A 13,814-nucleotide genomic window follows, 5' to 3' on the forward strand; every position below is an offset into this window, starting at 1 on the left:
CTTTTTTGTTTTTATTTATTTATTTATTTATTTTCGGTACGCGGGCCTCTCACTGCTGTGGCCTCTCCCGTTGCGGAGCACAGGCTCCGGACGCGCAGGCTCAGCGGCCATGGCTCACGGGCCCAGCCGCTCCGCGGCATGTGGGATCTTCCCGGACCGGGGCATGAACCCGTGTTCCCTGCATCGGCAGGCGGACTCTCAACCACTGTGCCACCAGGGAAGCCCGAAAAATGATATTTCAAGGGACCCAAAAGAATGAAAGCTTTACTCTTTATTCCCTCATCTGATGACTGATCACTAAGAAGTATCTGAAGCAGTATCACCCTTAGACCAGGATGAGAAATGTCCCTGACCCTGGTCCCCAAACTTCTGAGGACCCTACCCTTGCCTTCCTTTGGCCTTATCCCTGGCCATGGAGTGAGATGTCTGTGTTGCTAAGGGGAATTGCCTACTCAGAGCCTGTGTGTCCTCTATCAGACCACATGTGGGGTAACCTGGACAGAGGAATTCCAAGGTCACCTGGTCCAAGCAACTTCCATGGCTTCTTTTCCACCTTTATCCTCCCAAGGATGGATAAGTCACAGGCCAGAGGCGGGGGTTCAGCTCTCCTCCTCCTTCCTGTTATTATCTGCTATGGAACTCTGAAGAGTCTGAGAAATCTAAATTCAAACCTAATCTTTTAGGTTGTTATGAAGATGTCAAGATAGGAGTGCTTAAATATCTATTTAACAATTTGCTAGCTTGATTTATCACTTTAAAGTATTTAGATATAGTGGCTGTTGACCCCAATGTGTACTTTTGACCTTGACCACCTCAAATGTTAGGAGGCGGGCCTCATTTGAAGATAATGTCATTGTGAAGCTCATATAATTAAATGCCTTTCCATTTGAATTGTTTCTAAAAGTTCTTTGAAATAAAGGTAAAATGAATCTTACTCTTCCAATCACTAGCGTTTTTTTTTCCTAAACTTCCAATTTCAAATTATTCTGTCCCTCTAGCTACCATTAAAATACTCAGTGAAGGAATATCTTCCTAGAGGTAGAACAGAACTTGATTCTGTTAATATTTTTAAAAAATAACAAACTTTCATTATCTTGCTCTTCATTTCAAAGTTTTTCATGAATCTGCCATTCTTCCCTCTCTCCTCTTTTTTTTTCCTACCTGTGAATTGTCTTTCTTTCAATCAATGATAAGAGTTTTTCAAAACAGAAAATTTTATTTGAGCCTACCCTCACTTTACAGAAAAAGAAATTGAGGATTTTATGGAGGGGTAACATGATTTTTTAGTTAAAGTGGTTTAGGTGTTTTGGTTCGTATAAGTTTGGCAGGCTCAAATCAGTTTGATTTTTATTTTATACTTATTTTTAAAAATGATTTTATAGAGATGCAGAGGGTAGAAAGATTCATCACTTGGGGAAGGGAGTTCTCAGCAATAATCACATTTTACCCAGGAGTCCATCTCACCGCTCATTCACAGAGGGTCCTATAGGCAGGAGTTAACTTAATTAGTTAACTAGGTATTCCATTCACATAGTTAGCGTGTGTGTGTGTGTGTGTGTGTGTGTGTGTGTGTGTGTGTGTGTGTGTGTGTGTGTGTGTGTGTGTGTATTCTTCTTCCCACCCTGTTCTCCATCCACCCTGTTTTTCCTACTCTAGCCCTGACAGGCGACCACTGTTATCAGGTATTGTGTGTGCACACATGGTTTCTTTAGACAAATACAGGTGCTTATACAACTGCTCTTTTCACTTTACAACTTTGCAGATCTTTCCTTATCAGTTCAGAAAGAGCTTCCTTTTTCTTTCTTGAATGTTTCATAGAATTATCCCATCACATGGCTATCTCATAATTTATTTTTGTTAATAACTTTCATTTCTTAAGAACAGTTTTATATTTACAAAAATATTGTGACTATAATACAGAGAATTCCTATCTATTTGTTTTCCCCTATTATTAACATTTTATTTTAGCATGGTACACTTGTTACAATTATTGAGCTAGTATTGATACATTAATATTAACTAAAGTCTATACTTTGTTCAGATTTCCTTAGTTTTACCGTTTTCTGTTCCAGGAAATCATATTACATTTACTCATCATGTCTCCTTAGGTTCCTCTTGGTCGTGAAAGTTTCTTAGACTTTCCTTGGTTTTGTTGACCTTGACAGCTTTGAGGAATACCAGTCAGGTATTTTGTAAAATGTCCCTCAATTGAGATCTATATAATTTGTTTTTGTACAAATATGTTTTGTACAAAGCATCTTTTGATGAATGCTTGATTTTTCCCCCAGCTGTCTGCTATTACTAACAATGCTGAAATGAGTAACAGTGCACATCAGCTACTTTACACATTGCTGGTATAAAGCATAAACTTCCAGAATAGGCATTGGGAAGATAAAAATAAATGCATTTGTAATTTTGCACTATTGCCAAATTACCTTCCATAGGGGCTATGTCACTTTATACTATATGTATAAGAGTACCTGTTTTCTGACAGCTATGCCAACAGAGTGTGTTGTAAAATGTTTGGGTTTTTGCCTGTCTGATAGGAGAAAATTGGTATCTGAGTGTGGTTTTAAAGTTCTAGTAACGTTTATAACGAATGAAGAATTATATATATATTATGGCTTATTATAATAGATTCTTTTCTTCTATTATATATATTTTTAAAATATTTTATTTATTTATTTGGTTGCTCTGGGTCTTAGTTGCAGCAGGCAGGCTCTTTAGTTGTGGCACACAAACTCTTAGTTGCAGCATGCATGTGGGATCTAGTTCTCTGACCAGGGATCGAACCCTGGGTCCCCTGCACTGGGAGTGTGGAGTCTTATACACTGCACCACCAGGGAAGTCCCTCCATTATATTTCTTATGTGTTTTTTGTGTGTATGAAAGCTATTGATTTCTGTATAATAATTTCGTAAGGTAGAGGTAATTTTAGCTCAATATCTCAGGGATGCTTGCCATGTGCCCCCATGTTAGGTCTTGTACTCATATGTTGAATCTTGTTCTCAAATGCAATAGTTGTTAACAGGTTGACTTCTATCTAGACATAATTATATACTCAAAAGAAACTGCTATTAACCATCTCAAGAGATGTCCAAGGAAGGTTACATTTCTGGCTTCTAGTAAAAATATTGTTCTGAGACTTCCCTCGTGGTCCAGTGGGTAGGACTCTGCGCTCCCAATGCAGGGGGCCCAGGTTCGAGCCCTGGTCGGGGAACTAGATCCCACATGCATGCCGCAAATAAGAAGTCCACATACTGCAACTAAAGATCCCACATGCCACACTAAAAAGATCCCGCATGCTGCAATGAAGACACGGTGCAGCCAAAAATAAATTAATTAATAAATATTTTTTTTTTAATTAGCTTTCCTTAAAAAAAAAAAGAATATTGATCTGTAGTGTGTTTCCTTTGCCATCCTGTACCGTGTTAACCTAACGTCAGCTAGGACAGGCCCTCATCCTTTCTGTGGAGAGCAGAGATCATCACCCAGGTACAGAGAAGTGACCTTAGCACTGACCTCACTTTATAAGCAAGCCACAAAAATATGGCAATAATGTCTACAATGGAGGCATCCAACCATGTTTTAGCAAATATTCTGCAAAGGAAGAGTGATATATTATAATTGCTCGAGGAAGCAAATTAATTCTGAGAGCTTCTGAAGGAAAGGATTGCTATTTACTTTTCATCTTCATGGAGAACCCTCATGTGTGTTTGGGAAGATTTTATAAAGGATCTGAATAATAATAAGCTTTTCAGACACAGGTGAGGACAAAATCATGGCTTCAAGGATGGCAGAAAATCACACTGTTCTTTTCTCTCCCTCTAATTTCTGTAATTTTCTTAGTTTAATAATTCAACAGTTTATTGTGGGCCTACCATCTTATTAGATACTGGTAAGAGCTCTGGAGATATAAATATGCTATTACACACTCCCTGATGCCCTACATAATTATAATTTAAGTGAAGGACACAGAATTGGAGAAAAATAATGATGAATTTATATTTTAAGTGCTATTGAAGAGGTATGCACAAAGGAGTGTTACAAGAAGTAAAAATAATTCTATAGGGGTTAGAGATAGAAATGAGAGGTAATCAAGAGGAGGTAGGAGATTACAGAAGAGAAGAGATGACATTTAAGGCATGAGGATGATCAAGACAGACTGAGCTGTCTAATCTCACATAAGCCCTCACTCGATTGGTCCCTTTAGAATAGAGCCACCTTCCACAAAGAATGGTCCCTTACCTTGGGCATTTGTGTGCTGATTTCAGGTGGCAAACTGATACAACTTTAAATAAAATCTATTTACTCAGAAAAGTATTCTCTTTGTCATTCTAATTGAAAACTTCTGATTAAATCAAGGAGAAAGGAGAAAGTCTGTTTGTAACTGGTATCCTTTTTTTATATCTTCTAACACTTGCATTACTTTTTCTTTTCCTTGCATTACTTTTATTTTTAAAATTATTTTTATTTATTTATTTATTTTTGGCTGCGTTGGGTCTTCGTTGCTGTGCGCGGGCTTTCTCTAGTTGCGGCGACCGGGGACTACTCTTCGTTGAGGTGCATAGGCTTCTCAACGTGGTGGCTCTAGGCGCGCGGGCTCAGTAGTTGTGCCTCGCGGGAGCTAGAGCGCAGGCTCAGTAGTTGTGGCACACAGGCTTAGCTGCTCTGCAGCATGTGGGATCTTCCTGGACCAGGGCTCGAACCTGTGTCCCCTGCATTGTCAGGCGGATTCTTAACCACTGCGCCACCAGGGAAGTCTCTCATCATATTTATTTTGTATTTTTTGGTTTTTTTTTTTTTGCGGTACGCGGGCCTCTCACTGCTGCGGCCTCTCCCGCTGCGGAGCACAGGTTCCGGACGCGCAGGCTCAGCGGCCATGGCTCACGGGCCCAGCTACTCCGCGGCATGTGGGATCCTCCCGGGCCAGGGTACGAACCCGCGTCCCCTGCATCGGCAGGCGGACTCTCAACCACTGCGCCACCAGGGAAGCCTCCATCATATTTATTTTGAAGATTACTTTCTATTTCTGGAAAATGATTCTGGCTTTCCATTTACAGTTATGATATATAAAGTTTTTAATTCATTCATTCAATTAATGTTTATTGAGTACTACCTTCAATGTGCCAGGCACTATTCAATGAACTTGTGGTACATCAGTAGAGAGAACAAAAATTCCTATCCGGAGGACCTTATAATATAGTTTACTTGCTGTTTTTTAAGTTTAAAATAAACTGGCTCAACTTTAAAGAAGCTAGTAAGTAAAGAATGATACAGGTGATCGCAGTATTGGGTACAGGAGGGAGGTAGTATAGAGGAGAAGTTAACACACACTGAGTCAGACTGCCTAAAGGTGAATCCTGGTTCGGTTACTTGTTAGTTCTGTGATGTTGAGTCACTTACTTCATTGTGCCTCAATTTCCTCCCCTGTAAAACAGTGCGAGAAATCAGTAAATGTTTGGTAGATTGGTAAAATCCTGAAATTTGTATTCAGATGACTGAGTTTGGAGAAACATTGGACTAGATCATTTAAACAATTACTTAAACAATGCAAGATCAGGGTTTATGTGTTTTTTTCTTTTTTTTTTTTTGCGGTACGCGGGCCTCTCACTGTCGTGGCCTCTCCCGTTGCGGAGCAACAGGCTCCGGACGTGCAGGCTCAGCGGCCATGGCTCACGGGCCTAGCCGCTCCGCAGCATGTGGGATCTTCCCGGACCGAGGCACGAACCCGTGTCCCCTGCATCGGCAGGCGGACTCTCAACCACTGCACCACCAGGGAAACCCAGGGTTTATGTTTTGCTTGTAACTTTTTTTATTTTGAAATAATTTGACTTATAGAAAAGTTACATAGAACAGGAGAGTTCCTGTGTACACTTGATGTTCCTTCCCCTAACATTTAACAATTTACATGACCCACAGTATAATGATCAAAACTAAGAAATTAACATTGCTATAATACCTAATAATAGAGAATAACAATAATTAATCTACAGACTTTCTTTGGGTTACCCTGTTTTCCCTATCATCCTTTTCCACGATCCTGTCCAGGATCTCACATGTAGTTGTCAGCTCTGCTTAGTCTCCAACAATGTGAACCATTCCTCAGTCTCTCCTTGTCTTTCATGACTTTGACACTTTTGAAGAATATTAGTTAGGTTTTCTATAGAACTTGCTATTTTCTCATGATTAAATTGAGTTTTATGCATTTTTGATCAGAATTCACAGAAGTGATGTGTCCTTCTTAGGACATCATAATCCAGGAGTTCATGATATTGGTATCTTATACCAGTGATGTTAACTCCCATCACTTGGTTAAGGTGCTATTTGCCAGGTTTCTCCACTATTTTTACCTTTATAATTAATAAATATTTGGGGGAGACACTTTAAGATTATGAAAATACCCTGTTTCTATTCCACTGATTTTATTATCCACTGATGGATCTTGCCTGCAACAAATATTACTGTGGTGTTCTGTGTTCAGTATTTTCCTCATTTCTTCCACATTTATTAATTGGAATTTTTATGTAAGACAGACTGTCTCTTCGCTCCCATTTATTTTAAAATTTATTAATATCAATAAGATTCATGGATATTTATTTTATTCTATGGATTATAATGCAATCCTATTGTTATTTATTTCTTGCTCAAATTGTTTCATCTTTGGTCACTGAAAGTCCTTTCTAGTTGGCCCCTATGTCTTTTTGATATGCTGCCATTGTTTTTTTGTTTTTTGTTTTTTTGCGGTACGCGGGCCTCTCACTGTTGTGGCCTCTCCGATTGCGGAGCACAGGCTCCGGACGTGCAGGCTCAGCGGCCATGGCTCAGGGGCCTAGCCGCTCCGCGGCATGCGGGATCTCCCTGAACCCGTGTCCCCTGCATCAGCAGGCGGACTCTCAACCACTGCGCCACCAAGGAAGCCCCTGCCATTGGTTTTTGAGTACTTCCTTACTTTTCTTGGCATCACAAGATGCTCCAGAATCACTTTATTTTCCCTGTCCCACCCCCGGAGTTAACAACTTCTCCAAAAAAAGAACTTAAATCAAATCAAATCAAATCAAATCTTACAGTATAAATACTAAACATAGAAAAAAATTAACAACATAAAAAATTAGGGCTTTCCTGGTGGTGCAGTGGTTGGGAGTCCGCCTGCCAATGCGGGGGGCGCGGGTTCGTGCCCCGGTCTGGGAGGTCCCGCGTGACGCGGAGCGGCTGGGCCCGTGGGACGTGGCCGCTGAGCCTGCGCATCCGGAGCCTGTGCTCCGCAGCGGGAGAGGCCGCGGCAGTGAGAGGGCTGCGTACCACAAAAAGAAAAAATTAATTAATTAATTTTCATTAAAAACTTTAATTTTTTTAAATTAAAAAATAAGACAAGGTGGCATCATTTTTAAAAAAATATTTATTTATTTATGGCTGCATTGTTGCTGCGCTAGGGCTTTCTCTAGTTGTGATGAGCGGGGGCTACTCTTTGTTGCAGTGCATGGGCTTCTCAGTGTGGTGGCTTCTCTTGTGTGGAGCACGTGATCTAGGCGCATGGGCTTCAGTAGTTGTGGCACACAGGCTCAGTAGTTGTGGCTTGCAGGCTTAGTTACTCCGTGGCATGTGGGATCTTCCCAGACCAGGGATCTAACCTGTGTCCCCTGCATTGGTAGGCAGATTCTTAACCACTGCGCCACCAGGGAAGTCTCATGGCATCATTTTTTGACCCTTAGAATTTGGCTGCTACTTGAATTACAGTTTTCCTCTCAGGCCTAGGTTGAGAGTATTCATCAGATGCGCACAATATTATATCATGGAGCAGTGGAGGGGTATTATATTCAGGGTGAATAATACTAAAATTCACAGCATAAAGATTAAGAGCATACACTCTAGAGTCAGATTGGCTGGGCTCAAATTCTAATTCAACCCCTTACTAGCCATATGACATTAGGCACGTTACTTAACTTCTGTGTGTCTTAGTTTCTTCATGTGTAAAAATGAGGTTAATAATGGTACTTAAAGTGTTTAGAAGAGTTCTTGGCACATAATAAGCATAAAATTTTACTACCAATTTATAGTGCTCTTTAAATCTTACCAAGGACTTTCAATTATATTAGCTCATTTTTATCACCAATAGCACTAGGTGTATTCCTATTTCAAACTTACAGATAAAGAAGCTGAGGCTTAGAAAGGTTAAGTAATTTTGCAGGATCATCATCTTTAAAGCGATAAAAACAAGACTCAAACTTCAGTCATCCAGCTGCAAACTCTAGGTAGGAATGTAAGCACCAACTGTGGAAAGTAGAACATTAAAAAAAACTAATAGGACAAAATTCTGTATTAACAAATTACCTGAGAACTCGTAGTGCTGAAGTCAGACTTCAGTGAGGTCTTTTCCTGAGTCTATCTGGATTTCTTTTCTTTCTTTCTTTAAAAAAAAAAAAAAAAATCTATATTTATTTATTTATTTATTTATTTATTTAGACTGCGCCGGGTCTTAGTTGTGTGGGATCTTCGTTGTGGCATGCAGGATCTTTAGTTGCAGCGTGCAGGATCTTTTTTTTTCGTTGCAGCATGTGGACTTTAGTTGTGGCATGCATATGAGATCTAGTTCCCTGACCAGGGATTGAACCTGGGCCCCTTACATTGGGAGCACAGAGTCTTACCCACTGGACCACCAAGAAAGTCCTTATCTGGATTTCTTAACCTGGTCTATGACATCAGCTTTAAAAAAATTTAAAAAATCCTGATTTATTTATGCAAAATTGTGTATATGTGTATTTTTTTTTCTGGGAAAAGTTTTCACATGTTTCATCAAATTCTCTAAGGAATTTGTAAACCCCAAAAGGTTAAGAACTTTGCCTGGACCGCCTGAATTTTCTGACAACCTACTTATGTGGAGTGGTTATGTTTACTTGACGCCATATTGGGGCAACTCACATCCTGATGGGAAGATAGCTAAAATTTTTTCTTATCTCTTTTTACACTTTTTATCATGGTAATTTTCATACATTCACAAAAGTGCAATTTCTATATACCCATCACTCAGCTTCAAAAATGTTTAACACAGGGCTTCCCTGGTGGCGCAGTGGTTGAGAGTCCGTCTGCCGATACAGGAGACGCAGGTTCGTGCCCCAGTCTGGGAAGATTCCACACGCCGCGGAGCGGCTAGGCCCGTGAGCCATGGCCGCTGAGCCTGCGCGTCTGGTGCCTGTACTCCGCAACAGGAGAGCCCGCGTACCGCAAAAAAGAAAAAAAAAAAAAAAGTTTAACATAGAGTCAATCTTGTTTTACTAATAATCCTCAAACACACACATTCCCCTCTTGATTATTTTAACAAAACCCCACTTCATTTCATTTCATCTGAAAATATTCTAGGTTGTCATATAACTAAATCTCAATATAATCCCAGTATACCATAGAGAACCAATTGTAAAGTCTATTATTATTATTATTTTTTAACAAATTTATTTTAATTAATTAATTTATTTATTTTTGCTGTGTTGGGTCTTCGTTTCTGTGCTAGGGCTTTCTCTAGTTGTGGCAAGCGGGGGCCACTCTTCATCGCGATGTGCGGGCCTCTCACTATCGCGGCCTCTCTTGTTGTGGAGCACAAGCTCCAGACGCGCAGGCTCAGTAGTTGTGGCTCACGGGCCTAGTTGCTCCGCGGCATGTGGGATCCTCCCAGACCGGGGCTCGAACCCGTGTCCCCTGCATTAGCAGGCAGATTCTCAACCACTGCGCCACCAGGGAAGCCCTAAAGTCTATGATTTATTCAATTATTTTTCATTCAACAGAATTTTATGAAGTACCTAATATTGTAAGGTACTAGAGAAGAAAGGTACTAGAGAAGGTACTAGAGAAGAAAGGTACTAGAGAAGGTACTAGAGAAGAAAGGTATCACATCACATGTTACTTTTTGAAGTCCTAAGATTTGGGCTTCTAGATGCCCTCGAAAAATAGCTCAAGGCCAAAATAGCTCAAGGCCAATTCATCCTTGATTTCTAACCATCTCTCTGCAACCCCTCCTCCCTATCAATCCATCTGTAAGTCCAATCAGCTGCATTTCCAAAATGTATACCAAATTTCTCCATGTCTATTCATCTCAGTTGCTTTATCTTAGCCCTAGCCACCGCTGGCTTTCTGCTGCACTCTGAAGAGTCTTCTAACTGGTTTTCACGTTTCCGCTCTTGTCTCTCTATATTCCATTACCTGCTCAGGGAGATATGAACAGAAGCATTGAAGACAACATAAATGTCCATCAGCCAAAGAATGGATAAATTGTGGTATTTTAATATAAAAGAATACTAAACAATTGTTTAAAATAAATGAATAAGAACTCCATATGAATGAATAAATCTCAAAAAAATACAACAGAGGGGAAAAAGAGCAAGTTGCAGAATAGGTACAGTATGGTACCATTCATATAAAGTTGAAAAACATGCAATATCAATTATACCTTAATTTAAAAAAGCAAAGCAGTGTTACACACATTGTTTATGGACATGTATGCGTGTGTGTGTGAGTGTGTGTGTGTGTGTGTGTGTGTGTGTGGTAAAAGCACAAAAACATGAATGAATATTATAAACATAAAAGTCAGAATAGGAGTTACCTTTAAAGAGGGAGGGGAGGGACTTCCCTGGTGGTCCAGTGGTAAAAAATCCACCTTACAATGCAGGGGACGCGGGTTTGATCCCTGGTCAGGGAAATAAGATCCCACATGCTGCAGGGCAACTAAGCCAGTGTATCGCAACTACTGAGCTGGTGTGCCTCAACTAGAGCCTGCGTGCCGCAAACTACAGAGCTGACGCGCTCAGGAGCCTGCACGCCGCAACTAGAGAAGAGAAAACCCACACGCCACAACTAGGGAGAAGCCCACGCGTGGCAAAGAGAGATCCCACATGCCTCAACGAAGATCCTGCGTGCCGCAACTAGGACCCCATGCAGCCAAAAATAAATAAAATGAATAAATAAATAATAAATAAATCTTAAAAAAAAAGAAAAAAGAGGGAGGGGAATAGGATTGAGAAGGGTACCATGGGGATTTCACTGAATCTAATTTCTTGCAGTATCCATATGCTTGTTATCCATACATTTTTGGATACCTGAAATATTTTATAATTAAAAAAACACAAAAATCAAATCAAGGTCACATAAAATTCTCCAATGACTTTTCATTATTCCTTAAAAGAAATCCAAACCTCTTACCAAGGTACAGCAATAGGTCCTATATGATCTGGCTCCTTACTGACTCCCCAACCTCCTCTCTTCCCCACTCCCCATCAATCACCATGTTTTGGCCTCACTGAATTTGTTTCTATTCCTTGAAGAAGTCAAGTTTGTTCTGATCTCAGGACCTTTGGTACTAGCTCTTACCTCTACCCTTAGAACATTCTCCTGTGTGTTCACCCATTTGGATTCTCATCATTTAGGTCTCAGCTCAAGCAAGCCTTTGTTTGACCATCCTATTTAAAACGGTCCCCACCTATTCTGTTTTTCTCTACACATCATCCTTTCATTCCCTTAACAGCACTCATTACCCTTCAAGGTCTCTTGTTTATGTATTTACTGAATGATTTCTACTGGAATGTAAGCTCCTTGTCTGTCTTTCCTACTGCTATAGCCCTGGCCATTACAACAATGCCTCATGCATAGGAAGCACTTGATAAATTTTTGTTGAATGAGCAAATTATTCTTATACTGAATAACCAGAAAAATCTCCTAACCTACTGTTTGTAAAGGAACAGAGCCTAGAAACTAAAGTACTTTTTTGGGGGGGTTTCTTTTCCAGCTGTTAAAGGTTTTCTTTACTATGATTTGCATCAAAGGGTAATAAATCAAAATTTGTATTTTGATGATAGGCACTGGTATCAGCTCCTTTTCATTGTCTCTAATGTGGACAATAAAATTGGGTGATGTAATAAGTCAATCTGTACTTTGATGTACTGTCATGTATCTATTGCTAAGCCTTGTTGCTTTATCTTATACATTCTCTACAATGCTAATCTGGAAACATACGCTTAAACAATCAGTTCCTTCCTAGAATGTAGGAGTAAACTCAAGGGCATTTTGTCACGTTTCTATTTGTCATAAATAGAATTAGGAATAATTATTGACATTGTAAAATGTTCTTAAAACATGTGAGCCTTAGTGAATTCAACTTTTGTCTGGAGTGTACCCTGATTAGCACTGACTTCTCTAAGGAGAGGCTCTGCCCTTCGGAGCTTGCACTGAGATAACACAGTCTTAGTATGCGTAGCTCACTTAATTAATTTTCCTCTGGAAGTTACTTCAAATTTTCATTTTTAATAAAGGTATTTTTATAAAGGTATTTTTTTTCACTTTTGAATGTATGCTGCATTGACTTCATCACTTAATTCAATAGCAATTCAAAAAATCTTCCAAGGTTGATAGGTTTAATCTTTGGATTAAAGATAAACATATATGCTTTTCTTCTTTCTGGCTAGGTCTAGCTCTCCAGCTAAGATACAGAGCATATGTCTTACATTAGAGAATCTTATCAGGCTCAGAAGATGTACTCCCATTTCCTGTTCATACCACGCTTACATGCTGTGGAGCTAAATTATAATCATAGCTGCTATGCTATTTTTAAAATGCACTTACAATTTGAGCTCCTGGCTCCCTTTTGGAACCATGACCATACTGCCACTTTCTCCTCACAGGCGCTATTTTATAGTAGTTGTGTCGCTGAAATAAGAAATATCTTTATGCTAACATCCTTCTGGAAACCAATAAACCTTGCTAACTTGATGGGAAGTTTAGTTGGTGAATGAGATGTACAAAAAGTTTCTTTGAAAATTGAATAAAGGGATTTGATGTCTAAGTTGCATTTATTTGTTTAACAGAGAGAGGTGGGGAAAAAGTTGATCTGACAAGGTAATGAAAAAACAACAACTTTGTTTTAGAATTATACAGCAACCTCGACATATCCTTTAAACCAAGTAAAAGCAGAGATTTGGCATTTATCTGTTACCTATTTAATCTGGAAAAAAAAGTACCTTGTAAAGTGGAGTTTGCTTATTTATTGTTGGTGGGAGTTGGTATTGGCCAGTTTTTTTGGCTTTCTTGAAATATCTGACTTGCTGTTTACAACTAATTAGCTAGATAATTCTGTGCTGGGTAGGTTCAACCATAACCCGTTATTGTTTTCATATGTAAAAGTTTGGGGATAAATAATGTTTAGAAAAGTCCTCCTCCTGGTTTCATAATTCAATTTAGAGATAGAGTGCTCAAAGGGGAGAGAGAGGAGATTGAAGTTACACCTAGGAAAGAGACTTGCATTTATTTATTAATATTTTCATTTGACAGAAATTTTTATCACTTGGAGTATAAACGGGCACAGATAAAAGGATGGGTCAGCAAGCCATAGAATAAGTCTCTTTCAACTGTTTCCCTGGAGAAGAGTTCCTGAAGTAGTTCTTCATATGTTACAACTCTAACGTTCCTCTTCAGAGCCCTAATTTTGGCATCAAGACGTTGGATCATTTGGGTTCAAACATCTGTTGTTTCTGGATGGCTTTAAAATTCCATTGCAAGTTCAAAAATGCTCAAATTGCAAAGCATGTCCTTATGAGAAGTATCTACTTGGTGTATGTTTGCCCTTCTCTCTCACGAATCTTCCAGGAACACTGCATTTGGGCCTACAATTTCTGCTCTGTTTCTCTACGTGTAGCAGTAACATGAAGTGTTTCTTTTATTCAGATCCCAGCTTCAAAGATTCAATTTTGGGCATGAAGTGCCTTTCCTTGCTAAGTTTATTCTTTATGTGTTTGGAATGCACTGGAATGTATGTAAATACTTTTCAAAGTCAGGACT

The 13,814-nt window shown here is 39.5% G+C and overlaps 1 long non-coding RNA gene across 4 annotated transcripts in view; it reads right to left on the reverse strand.

Moving 5' to 3' along the window:
- Positions 1-13,814, reverse strand: part of LOC117201347 (uncharacterized) — a 95,458-nt gene that overhangs the window by 19,730 nt on the left and 61,914 nt on the right. For all 4 annotated transcript variants that reach the window (XR_007479427.1, XR_004483355.2, XR_007479429.1 and 1 more), the window contains exon 3: positions 8,331-8,406. This is a non-coding gene — a long non-coding RNA (uncharacterized LOC117201347). The remainder of the gene's footprint in view (positions 1-8,330; positions 8,407-13,814) is intronic.

This window comes from Orcinus orca, chromosome 9 (genome assembly GCF_937001465.1).
Source record: "Orcinus orca chromosome 9, mOrcOrc1.1, whole genome shotgun sequence".
NCBI classification, from domain to species: domain Eukaryota; kingdom Metazoa; phylum Chordata; class Mammalia; order Artiodactyla; family Delphinidae; genus Orcinus; species Orcinus orca.